Source organism: Microplitis demolitor, chromosome 4 (genome assembly GCF_026212275.2).
Source record: "Microplitis demolitor isolate Queensland-Clemson2020A chromosome 4, iyMicDemo2.1a, whole genome shotgun sequence".
Taxonomy (NCBI): domain Eukaryota; kingdom Metazoa; phylum Arthropoda; class Insecta; order Hymenoptera; family Braconidae; genus Microplitis; species Microplitis demolitor.
The window spans coordinates 15,187,090-15,200,611 of NC_068548.1; the positions used below are offsets into that span (position 1 = coordinate 15,187,090).

General features: G+C 31.5%; 1 protein-coding gene across 3 annotated transcripts in view; it reads left to right on the forward strand.

Moving 5' to 3' along the window:
- Nucleotides 1–13,522, forward strand: part of LOC103571387 (pseudouridylate synthase RPUSD2) — a 126,126-nt gene that overhangs the window by 20,515 nt on the left and 92,089 nt on the right. Inside the window, exon 1 of one of the 3 annotated variants that reach the window (XM_014441501.2) lies at nt 13,166–13,260. The exons of the other annotated variants lie outside the window; for them this stretch is intronic. The gene's annotated coding sequence lies outside the window, so the exon portion shown is untranslated. Of the gene's footprint in view, nt 1–13,165; nt 13,261–13,522 lie in introns of those variants that run through there. 3 annotated transcript variants of the gene reach the window in all.

Here is a 13,522-nt window from a genome sequence, read left to right on the forward strand (position 1 = left end):
CTTTTTTCTCTATGGCGCCCAAGGAGGCGTACGGTATTGTCTTTGTTGCACTAGTACAGTAATCAGGAACTTTGGCCGAGATTTTCTGTTAAGCAAACGAATATTATAAAAAAATTAAAGAGTACTTCGCTTAGACAGCAGTGCATCAATGTGCAGTCTGTAGTTTGTATTTAGGCGTGTTGTTTTCTCGAAAAACTCAACCGTAAATATAGGATAACTCCTGTTTAGTAAACTTTAGAAACAATTTTTTCTTCATGATGATAATTGTAATAAATGACTCTTCGTAACTAGAGTAAGGTACCGGCGGGTAATAAGGCCTAGCTAAGGGAGATTTTGAATAGAATCGAGAATATTGCATGTAATTATTGAAACGTATCATTAATCTTTATTTCAATATATTAGCTATAAAATGTAATTAAGTAATGGTAATTTTTACCATAAACAAACCAAAAATTATACTTTTACAAAAACCATACGAATAGACTTTATTTTACTACAATAGGGTAATAAGGCCCACGGTTTAAACAAACTAGAATAGTTAAACTATACTTAATAAAATTGGATTAGAGATGAATCATCACTTGAATTTAGCAACAATACTTTTTAAGAATCAGAAGACTAGATTGTTTTGCTCAACAGCACTTAAAATTATCAGTAGTCTTTTTAAGAGTCAGAAGACTATAAAATAATAAATAAAAGATAAATTTTTCATTGCGAATGGTTTTTTTTAGTTATTTTTTATTCTAAGTATTTATATAAAGCAATAGATTTTTTTATGTCAGAAATATTAGTGTAACGTATAGTAAAAGTAGATTTTTAAAAGTATATTTAAATGAAATTTTTATAAAAATTACTGAAGCAAATACTATAATTCTCGAATATCGAGTTTTCTTACCGCTATTTAAAATTTTTGGTAATTTTTATTATAAAATTCTCTGCGTGATTAGAGCGCAGTATATAACAAAAAAAAAGTACTGCCACGTTGCGTGTACGTCTGTACAAGATAGCCAGGAGCCTTAATTTTGTCTAATCAATATCCCCAGGTATACTGTGTTAGAAATCTACCGGTGATATTGAATAACGTCAGCCCGGCCCCGGTAGCTCCTTTCATATCATGTGGCTGTCCTAAGACAACATAATTATCGGAAAGAAAAATCAGTCTTTCTCATAATAAACAATTACTTTAGCTATTTTGGCAGATATTAAAGCAGTTGTATGCAATGTTAACCGTAAGTTAATTTTTAATAAGCCCCCCCCCCTCCCCCCTCCTCCACCCATAAAAGAATCATTGATGATATTAAATATGAGGACAAGCATGAAAAACGAAACAAAATAAATAATTGAATCAATAATAAGTCAGAAATCATCGTAAGTAATCGAAATAAAGATTTAAAAGAGTTTTGACTCAGATCAGAGCAACAATATATAACATATCCGAGAAAAATATTAAAAATTGTGTATTTTCAATTTTTTTGTTGATAATATGATTTAAACTAAAGAACGAGTTAGATGACATTATATGGTGATCTAAAGAGACCATAAAGACGAAGAGTTGATATGATTTCGGGCACATTTTAGTACGTTATATTATGATTTATCCGGAAAAAATAACATAAAATGTTATTTTTTTAACTTTTCAACGCCGATATCTTTTGAACTAATCAATCGATTTTGATAGTCGACGTGGCAATCGGCGCGTTTTATTGAATTCTAGAGCTGGTTAAAATTTGAAATCGATCGGTTCAGCCGTTTCGAAGATATTTGGAACAACCCATTTTTCACCGTTTCTTTCGCCAACGATATTTCTCGAACGCATTAACCGATTGAGATGGTTGAGGCGGCAATCAGCGCGTTTTATTGATTTCTACAGCTGAGTAAATTTTTAAGTCGATCGTACAAGTCGTTTCTCAAAAAATAAAAAAAAAATGTTTTTTTTTTCTCGTAATTCGTAAATATTTTCGGATCTACTGGATCAAATAATCTGAAATTTTCAGGAAAGTTGATGGCCAACAAGCTCTTTTAATTGCCGCAAGAACCATCCAAATCGGTACTTTAGTTAAAAAGTTATAAATCATCCACACACACACACACACACACACACGCGCGCGCAACACTTGGACATCCTTCTAAAAATAGTCCGAATAGCTTCCTAGGATCTCAAAACGTTCACATCTGATGATTAGTTGATTTTCGAACATCGGGGTGAAAACAATATCTTCCCGAATTTTTAGAAAATTTTCTTTCTTAGCGAGAAGTTAATGATGACGAGCTTTGCAAGAATCAAAAATACTATAATTCATTGTCATTAAAATGATTAATCTCTTTTTTTATTCACTGGATGTAAAAATATTTTATTTTTATAGTTATTATTTTATCAGTAGTTACTGCATGCATGCATGCATTCAATAAGTGTATAATTTTGTAAATTTTAGGTTTGAGTAAGCAAACAGTATTTAGAAATACCGCGCATGCGCAAAATAATTATATACAGTAGAATCCGGATATAACGACCTTCAAGGGACCGGCGATATTATGTCGTACTAACCGGATGACGTATAAAACGGATATTTACATATTTATGTAATTATGTATTATAAGTGCGAAAGTTTGATTTTCCTATTTAGGTAAATAAAACATGTTGTAGGAATCAGTTACATATGTTTATTTTAATTATTCTTATATGAACACAAATAAGTAGTACATACCAAATTACAAACATAGGTACGTAATGTACTGTAATACTGTCACTAACGTAGGAAATCTGTTACTTGGGTTTGTTTTTGACAGACTTTTGTTCGGTAGTAAGAACTTCGGACTGCATTGTGAATTCGTGACATCATTGTTTTCATATGGTCATCATCAAAGTTAGTCTGAACAAATACATTAAGCGTTTCCGCAGCCTTCAGAGCTTCAGATACACTCAAGGTTGGATAATACTCTGGTTCGTCATCATCACCGTCGCTATCTTTGCTATTCGCGTCGTCGGCGATGATATTATCCACAATGTTTCCATCAGACGGCTCTTCACAAGTGGTGACAGCATCATCGACACGCGCTCATTGTTCAAAGTCCTCGTTTGTTATGGGTAACTGATGCTTATCAATAGCCTTCGCCCAAATGCTCAGCGGTACGTCGTCTTCTTCGTTAAAATCATCTGAAGTTATGGTACATTCTTCATTGCTTCGGACAAAACCAGCATGTTTGTAACAGTTAAAAATTGTTCCTTGCTTGAGTTGAGTCCAGGCATCTTGAATCATTAGAATAGCGTCAAGAACAGTGATCTTCGGGCACTCAACACTACTGCATCCGCCATCTAGAAACTGGATCATTTTTAAAACAAGGTTTTTACGAAAATGTGCTTTCAAAGCTCGAATGATCCCTTGATCCATGGGTTGCAACACTGATGTCGTGTTTGGAGGCAGAAATACTAGGGTTATGCTTTTCAAGTCTGCAATATGGGGATGTGCAGGACAGTTGTCAACTAACAGCAGGATTTTCTTATTCTTTTTCGTAAGTTCACGATCCCATGCGCGTGCCTATTTGATAAAAATGTCACCAGTCATCCAGGCTTTTCGATTGCTCTCATAATCCACTGGCAAATGCCGTACATTCTTAAAACATCTGGGACGTTGAGATTTCCCGATTACGAGAAGTTTTTTTTAGCTGTGCCACTCATGTTGGCTGCCACCATCACTGTTATTCGCTCCTTTGATAATTTTCCTCCTGTACATTTTTCACCTTTAAATTTCAATGTCTTGTCTGGGGTTAATTTATAAAACAACCCGGTCTCATCTGCATTAAAAATTTCATCATCACTAAATTGAGCACGTAGAGTAGGCCAAACTTTTTCTAACCAATCGTGTACATCACTCTGTTGTACTGACAAAGACTCGCCAACAATCTTTCCACTGACGATGTTGTGTCTTACTTTAAAACGGTTTATCCAACTCATGAAACATATGAAATTTTGCATGTCTAACTGTCTAGCAAAAAAATTTGCTTTGCCTTGTAGCAGAGGTCCATTAAGAGGTATTCCCCGGTCGCGCTGAAGCTTAAACCACTGTAACAATGCCTTATCCAACTGCTCATGAGTAGAAGTTCTTACACGTTTACATTTCAAAACATTGGCATTAAATAGCGGCTCGATCTTGTATTTATTCTTCTTTATTGTTGATATTGTAGAATGAGATACGCCAAATTCCTTTGCGAGGGTCGCGTTTGATTCACCAGCTTCTAATCTGTGTAATATTGCACTCTTTTCTTCAATTGTAAAACACTTTCTCTTCACAGAACTCATTTTATGGCGCTTTATGAACTTGTCATAACAGGTGACAAACACTAACTGTGATCTACGCGCGCCAATAAGGAGAATTGAACGGTGAAGCGCGCGGGGAAAGTGAGGGGGCCGAGGTATTGGTCATTTGTTACCTAAATTAAAACAAAACACGGCGCGTCGTTTTAAACGGACGAATTATCGTAAAAAATGGTCGCTATAAACGGTTTGTCGCTCAAACCAGAGTCGCACTAAACGGTTACATTTTCTCAGTATTTAACTATTGAACCGAACTTGAGTAAATAATATCGACGCTAAAAACGGTTAGTCGTTATAAGCGACGTCGTTATAAGTGAATTCTACTGTACTAGAATATAGAAAGACAGATGAAGATGTCTTGAAGAGATCATACATCTGTCGTCTTTATGAAGTCAGCAAATTGAATACTTCTAGATGTCATAAAACTGACGTCTCTAATTTGATGTCCGAGAAAGCTCTTAATTTTGACTTCATTAAAAAGTTAGAAAAAAGAATACATCAAGGTATTACGAAATTGATGTCTTATTCATAGTCTTCAAGAACTTCTAAATAGGACTTCTTAAAAATTATGGCTTCAATAAGCTATTAGAAGACTTCTTGAAGACGCTTTATAAAAGACATTGTAAAGAAATCATTCTCTCTAGGCTCAACTGCCCAAATCGGTCGCGCGATTTAAGGGAGCCCCTAAGGTTACTACTACTCTTTTCAACGCTTTGTTTGTTTCTCTCGTTGACCAGGTCTCCAAAAGAGGCCCACGGGTCAATATTTTAAATATGTCAGGCAGCAGCTCAGACGAGGTCACGTGAATTACTCATAGGATTTAGGGTATATAAGGGCGAGCAAGTGCCTGCACAGGGACCTGGGCCTTAACTAGCAAGTGTAGAGGAGGGCTGAGGACACCCAGCAAGGTCCTTACTCTACACTCCTGAACTCACTTCATACTCTTGCTTTAATGGTTGCTGGTCCCTAATCTTTTGGGTTCCAAGCAAAGTCTATCTCTTCCGTACATTTTATATTAATGTAGTCTAGTCAGTATGTCTATTATAAACTTAAAGTCTGATGCAACTATAAAGTCTAGACGTATTCACATAATTGCAAAATTCAGTCAAATCGGTGTAAATCTCTAGTTGAGTTAGTTCAAATCGTTAAATATTTTAATTTAGGGTCGTCGTCATTGTATACCAACCATCTCGGCATTGAGGGTCATCCGAGTCCCTGTGTGTTGTCCAATTTTGCTGTCCGTGTTCAGAATATTCAGTATATCCTATGCTACATTTGGGAAAACATTGATGTTCGTCTGCATACAGCTAAATTATGTTTGTCAAACACAAGTAGTTTTATAATTAAATGAGTCTTTTATTGTTATTCAGTAACGTTGCTTTAAATTGTTACAATGTTTAATACTAGTCGTATTTGTAATCTATTATGATTGAGTTTATTTTACTTTCATTAGCTAGTTCCCACGGTGATACTTTTATACATATACAGATAACTTTGATAAAATCTAATAAGTCAATTGAAAAGAGAATGCATACGTTTTTTAATTAAAATAAAATAAGTTATTCTCAACCATCCCTATTTCTGAGTCAAGTTCGTGAACAGGAGTAAGAATCCTGGTGTTCGTTTACTGCTGCCAGACATAGAGAGGTCAGTTAAACTTACTGACACAGAGGAAGTAGGCCCAACCTTTACATTTGGTAAATTAAATCATGAATTATACCAGGAAATATGGTGAATTGTTATTTTTTTAATTTTCCGCCATTGATATTTATTGAACGGGTTTACCGAATTGGATGTTCGATGCAGCATTAGACACAATTTTTCGAATTCTAATGCAAATAATATTTTAGAGGTGGTTAATTTACGATTTTGGTTTTATTTAAAAAAAGCTTCAAAAGACATTTTTTTTATCTCTTGAACAAGTAATCTAATTTTGATGGTTAATATGACTTTTGATGTGGTTTTAGAGTTCTAGTCTCAGTTTACTGGTAGTGATTTTATATAGTGAAAACCTAAAACATGTAAACCTTCTCGATAAGACAATTTATAGATAAATTGAGAAAAATATAGACAGCCTGAACTGGGAATCAAACCCAAACCATGTCGGTATCGCGCCGAGTGTTCTACCAGTTGACTATCCGGCACTGTACTATATTCCGTTAAATTAGATCTATAACTTATTGAGCCACACCGTACATCGTACGGTAATACACCAATTTTATATAGTGCAAGCCAAAAACATGTAAACCTTCTCAATAATATAATTTAGAGATAAAGTGAGAAAAATGTAGATAGCCCGAACTGGGAATTGAACCCAGACCATGTCAGTATCGCACTGAGTGCTCTACCAGTTGAGAACAATTTATAAAAAATTAAGTACAAACGAGCTGAAAAAATTGATTAAAAAACAAGTTTAATGATCTTTACAGTCATCTAATATTTTTTGAAGTATGAAAAAAAATATATTTTGTAAACTGAGTCTAAAGGATAATGTATAAAAAATTATATGACTGTGTTTAAGGAATATGAGGCAAAAAAAAATGATTTAAGAATATTTTTGAACTTCCCGCTAAGAAAATTGACGATTTTCAAAAATTTCGGGAAGTTATTGTTTTCACCCCGATTTTCGAAAATCGAGTTTTCATCAGATGTCGACGTTTTGAGGTCCTAGGAAGCTATTCTGACTATTTTCAGAATGATGTCCGAGTGTGTGTATGTGTGTCCGTGTGTGTGTGTGTGTGTGTCCGTGTGTGTGTGTGTGTGTGTGTGTGTGTGTGTGTGTAAACTCTTAGTAATTTTTGAACTAATGAATCGATTTGGATGGTTGAGGTGGCAATCGAAAGAGCTTGTTGGCCATCAACTTTCCTGAAAATTTCAGATTATTTGATCAAATAGACTCGAAAATATTTGCGAATTACGAAAAAAAAAAAAAAAATTTTTTTTAGTTTTTTATTGATTTCTGAAAAACGACTTATATGATCGACTTCAAAATCTAATCAGCTCTAGTACTTATTAAAACGCGTCGATTGCCACCTCAAACATCAAAATCGGATAATTCGTTCGAGAGTTATCGCGGGAGAAAGAAATGGTGAAAAACGGTTTTTTCTAAATATTTTTGAAACGACTGACGCGATCGATTTCAAATTTAAATCAGCTCTAGAACTCAATAAAACGCGCCGATTGCCACGTCGACTATCAAAATCGATTGATTAGTTCAAAAGATATCGGCGTTGAAAAGTTAAAAAAATAACATTTTATGTTATTTTTTCCGGATAAATCATAATATAACGTACTAAAATGTGCCTGATATCATACCAACTCATCTTTTTTATGGTTTCTTTTGATCATATAATGTCATTGAACTTGGTTTTTAGTTTAAATCATATTATCAACAAAAAAATCGATAAAACGTAGTTTTTAATATTTTCATCGGATATTTCATATTTTATTGTTTCTTACATGAGTCAAAATTTATTTAAATCTTGATTTTGATCCCCGAGATTGATTTCTGCCTCAATACACTTATTTTACTGAACAAAATCAGGAACTAAATTTTAAAAACCGCTTCATTGATGATTTTCGATTCTTAAATTTTCAAACTTCAGCATAACAGGTAACTTGTTAGAGCTTGAAAAGATCATAAAAAAACAATTGCATGTGATAGCATTTTCGAGCTCGAAGAGCTCGAAAATATATCTACACTAATGTTTTCGAGCTCTTTGAGGTCGAAAACAGCGGGAAGTTTTGGGGCTGGCCCGCAGGGTCAACCGACAGACCGATTTTTTTTTTTTAACTATCGTTTAATATTTTGAAAAATCTCAAATAAATATGTATTGTAGGTCAATGTTAGAGTAATAGGTGCAAAAAAAAGCTAAGGTGTACCATACGTTTTTGGCATAATAGAAAATTTTTTAAAAATATAATCGCATTTTTACCCATGACCAACGCATCCAATTATCGAGCGAATTTTTCTAGGAAGGTTAATTAGTGATATCTTAAAACCCATAAGCACTTTTCAAATATTGTTAAGTAGATTAGGAGAAAAATGGATTTTGAAAAAAAAAAAAAAACAAAAAAAATTTTTTTTACTCAAAAACGCGTGATATTTCGAAGTTGAAACTGGGCTGAGAAGTTGTCCACAGTATAAGGTATGTCAGAAAAAAAAATTAGCCCGATTGCAATGGGGGCATTTTACTCCGGTTTATCTGGCGAGAGCCTTTGATAAGTTTTTTTTTATATCGACTTTTTTGATTAAACGTCTCACAAAAATTGAGCTTGTCAATTTTTTGTTAGGAGTATAATTTCCCCACGCTCTCCCTTCTTTCATTTGATTTATATATATAAAATAAATACAAAGTTGTATAACGTTAAAATTATTTAGTTTTATTAGAATTTAGATGGTTTGGTAGCATATTAACGAACAATGGCTAAATTTAATTGTATTCCGACAATAAAGTTAGAAAGAGTTTAATGGACCGAGTTAAGCTAGCTTTAATTGATAGTAAGAAGATGCCAAATACCAAGCAGACCACAGCATGAGTCGAAACAGTAACACTGTTTTACGATGCTCTTTCAACTTTATCAATAGTCGACAGATATTTTAGAGAAATTTATAAGGTGGGAGAACATCATTATGACATTGATGAATTTGTTACAGTTGCCAAAAGTCTAGATATTTCAAATATGCATTGGATATATTTTATTTTATTTTATTTTTTTTTGGCACTATTTCTTCGGACTGTCTAACCTCTTGTGTTTAATTTGAAAAGATTTTATTGACTATTTTGAAACCGGTTTCATAATTTTATCGTAATATATTGAGTGTTTTGAATAATTATTTAATTCATGAAAGAATAGTTTTTTACTAACGATAATTCAGTTGTTAAATATGTTTGGATTATTTTAATACGATTTTAATACGATTATATTGTCGCTTTGATTTTATGAGTCGAGAATTTTATAAAAACGGCGAGCATCTTTAATTTTAAAGAAAAAAGTTTACTTTCACAATGTAATAATCTATCCCTCATCTTTCAGGAATCTATCTCTCATCTTTTCAAATTAGTAGATACTATTTGTAACAGCATTAATAAGTAAGCAACTTAACTCATAGATTTTTTTTTGTAAAATAATCTATCAGTTGAGATTTAATAATATCAATTTTAAACAAATTTATAATAATAACCAGTTGGGAGCTTAAAATATTATTAGTTGAAAAGTTAATATATATACAGTAGATTGGGCCAAAAAAATCGGCTACTTTTTTTTTTAGATACTGTAAAAATATTATTCCTGATTACTAAAAAAAAATATATTGTGCAAGTTTAAGCCCTTAATATTGATATTAAGCGGTGTATCGTTACGACTATTCGTTTTTTGACGGAAATTTCATTTTTTACCCAAAACTCGTAAATCATCTATCGTAAAAATTTGAGCAATGTACAGTCTTAAAGGAAATTGGATTCCCTACAAAAAATCTCTCTTAGTAAACGGATGTAAAACGAGCCGTTCCCTTGTAACCGAGCCTTAAATATTGATTTGTTTTTTAATTCTTTGTTTCTATTTTCGATTTTTGTAACTGCTAGAAATATTAAAATTTTTTGTAGTCAAGATACATATTTTTGAAGAAAATTTAATGCTTTACAAAAAAGGTCTCTTGACATTTTTTGCTAAATTCACTCGTTCGAAAGTTATTCAGGTTATTTAAGTCGTTTTGACTCAACTTCGACCTTGAATAGCTTTCGAAGAAGTGAATTTAGCAAAAAATGTTAAAAGACCTTTTTTTGTAAAGCATTAAATTTCCTTCAAAAATGAGTATCTTGACTACAAAAAATTTTAATATTTCTAGCAGTTACAAAAATCGAAAATAGAAACAAAGAATTTTAAAAACGAATCAATATTTAAGCTACGGTTACAAGGAAACCACTCGTTTTACGTCAATTTAATACGAAAGATTTTTTGTCGGGGATTCAATTTTCTTTAAGACCGTACATTGTTCAAATTTTTCAAATAAACGATTTACAAGTTTTCGGTAAGAAATGAGATTTCTGTTAAAGAACGAATAGTCGTAACGATATACCTTTTAATATCAATATTAAGAGCTCAAACTTGCAGAATATTTTTTTTTGGTCATCAAGAATAATATTTTCACAGTATCGAAAGAAAATAAAATAGTCGATTTTTTTGGCCTAGTCTAATATACAGTAAAATAATATTGTATTAAAATCGACATAATCTGCGTGTTAAAAATGGTCCACACAAAATTTATATTAAAGTTTCAACACAACATTCGGGTAATACAAGAAGTATATTCAACTCTTTTTAAATGTCTGTAGCTCTACAGAAAAAATGTTAACTTTTAAATATTATTCTTGTACCATGGATATTCATTATATATAATTTATATATTATTTCAAAGTTATTAAAAATGACAATAATTATTATTTAACACTCAAATATTTTTTGGTAGCAAACAACCCTGATTAAAAACTCCGATTGAAAAATTCTAATCGAAAAATAATCGAAAAAGAAGTTTATTATTTCCCAATTATAGCCGATTTAATCTGATCAAAAAATTTCGTATTTAGTCAGCAAATAATAAATATTTTTTCCGATTGAAATTCAATTAGATAGTTGGAACGCGTCTGAGCAATTATGATTTAATTTTTGAATCTGATAGAAATCCGATTGAGTTTCAATCAGATACAATCGGATTTAATCAGAATTTTTAATAATGGAATGTTTTTATTAGAGCCATGATTAAAAAAAAATCACCCAATATTTCATACCAGTTGTAAATTTTAAATCAATTTATTCTTGTTAAAAAAACAAAAACACGTTTTTATTTAGCGAAAAAATAATTCTTAAATTACGTAAAATAACTTGATATTATAACAGCATCTTTTTGATTAGTGTAATAGACATTTCAGCTTTTAGTAAATGGTAAATTCAATATATTAATAATAAAAATTTTTAATCGACATTCACAACATGTCGATTTCACTTTCATTTTTCTAGTAATTTTTCCGTAACTATCGATTGAGTTTCCTACATAAATTTAGTGTTAATTTGAAAGTAGTACACAATAAATGTTGATAATTTGGATTTTCGTACACGATAACACATTTTAAGTGTTTAATATTAAATCGAGTTCCAATATTTAAGTAACACAGTGAAATGTGTCGATTCAAAATACTGAGTGTTTAGGTACTATCCTAATTTTAAAACTATACTTAATTCAATATTGCATTGCATTTTTAACTCTACAATGATTTGACTGCATCTTCTTTCGTATCTCAACAGTGATAGATCTATAACTAGATACACGGCAAGAAAAATCTCGTCAAAACAACTGAACATTTTGTTACTACAGCTATAATATCTATAGTCAACTTTTTTTTTACGATATTCTGTATAGTCATTTTGACGATTCAAGTATCGTCGCAGCGTAACGTCGAAATGGCAATACTATTATCATTATAGGTATCCGAAGAAACGCTAATAAGACAATCTTGTAGATAGTTTTAGATAATCAAAAATTAATGTAAATTGAACGATGTCAAGTTAAGAATACAGCCTCATTAACCATTTCATAATATGATATGTTTCAATATTCAGGCTCAGTGACTTCTGTTGATTAATCAGTTATTTTCAATAATTTATAAAAAAAAGTTATTAACAAATAATTTTATTGGTTAAAAAAAAATAATAAGACATTTTTTAAAACTAAAAATGTCGATCCGCGTTTGATATAACTCTAATAATTATAACAAAGCAAAAAAAAAAATTATATGGAAGCAATAAAATTTTTTTGCATCGAAAATAATTATTAAAATCAGTCCGTAAAAACTATTATGGTTATGCAATAGGTACACATCCATTTTGATTAGATTATCTCAATTGTAATAACAGAAAAACTCATTAATTACTAATAAGATGTATGTGACATAACGCTCACAAAGGCTTTTTGATGGTTAGCTTGAAATTTGCCTAAGTGCGCACGTTTCTCATTCTTAATCAACGCTGTTACGATCCATCGTATCGTCAACATAACAATACGAATACGTACAATGACAAAACGATAATCTATTTTGTCAAAATAACTGAATTTCGATGGCAACTTTTCGAAGTATGGCTCAAATAAAAAATTGAATTCTCAATGGAGGACAAACATTGAATAGTTTATGCAAAGATACTATAGATCATTGAAATAATTAAGGATGTTATTAAATTAACTATACATATTGCAATAATTAACGAATGAATAGTTATTTTCACAATTAACTGTTTGACTATACTTTAAATCGCTAAAATAACAAAATTTTTCTCGCCGTGAACGATATCTTACGATAATTTTTCGATTTAATAGAAGAAATCGTACGACTGATCTGGGGATCTGATTGTAAATTAACATTATTATTTTTTCTACTTTTTCTTTCATACTGTTAATAATATGCGAAATAGTTATTCCATACCATTAATTGGAGTAACAAATACTACAAATTTTGTTACAAATTACCCACCCTGTTATTCGAAAACAAAATATTGTAAATTTTTATTTAATGCTACTTTTCAGCTATTGTTAGTTTACTGCATAGCAGTATATTTCCAGTACTAGCATTTATAACTATGTAAGAAACTACAGTACTTTGTAAAGTTATTTCAACAAATCTCTGTTAATAATGTGAATTTTGATGTAAAATAGAAGCAGTAGTCTAGACCGTACAATAAGTTTTAAAACTTATTGAAGAAGGTACCGAGTGAATCAGTAGCGGAGGCAGACGGGGAAGTCTAGTCGCCATGTGCTCACGCGTGGTTACTTACTCAACACTCAGTCGTCGCGGTGCGCTCGTCGCGGGCACGTCAAAGCAATTCTGTGTACACTACGCTGGCGTGGACTATTAGATAACCATAACAAGATCCTAAAATCGGTTATTATTTATAAAATGGTATCATTACTTAAAATTATATCTTTTTGACATTAAATAGAAGACTTTTTCATCAGAATATGTGTACAAAAATTTTTCAACGTGAATTTTTTAACTCTCCATATTTTCATTCTATAGCTTTTTTTTGTTATTATTGTTAATGGTTTTTATAACCAATCACAGAGAAGACATCATCAATTGAAAAATTGGTTTTGCTTCTTTCAAAGGAAGAAATAATAAGTTTAATAGTATATTTATTTTCGATTCATATTATAAAACCATA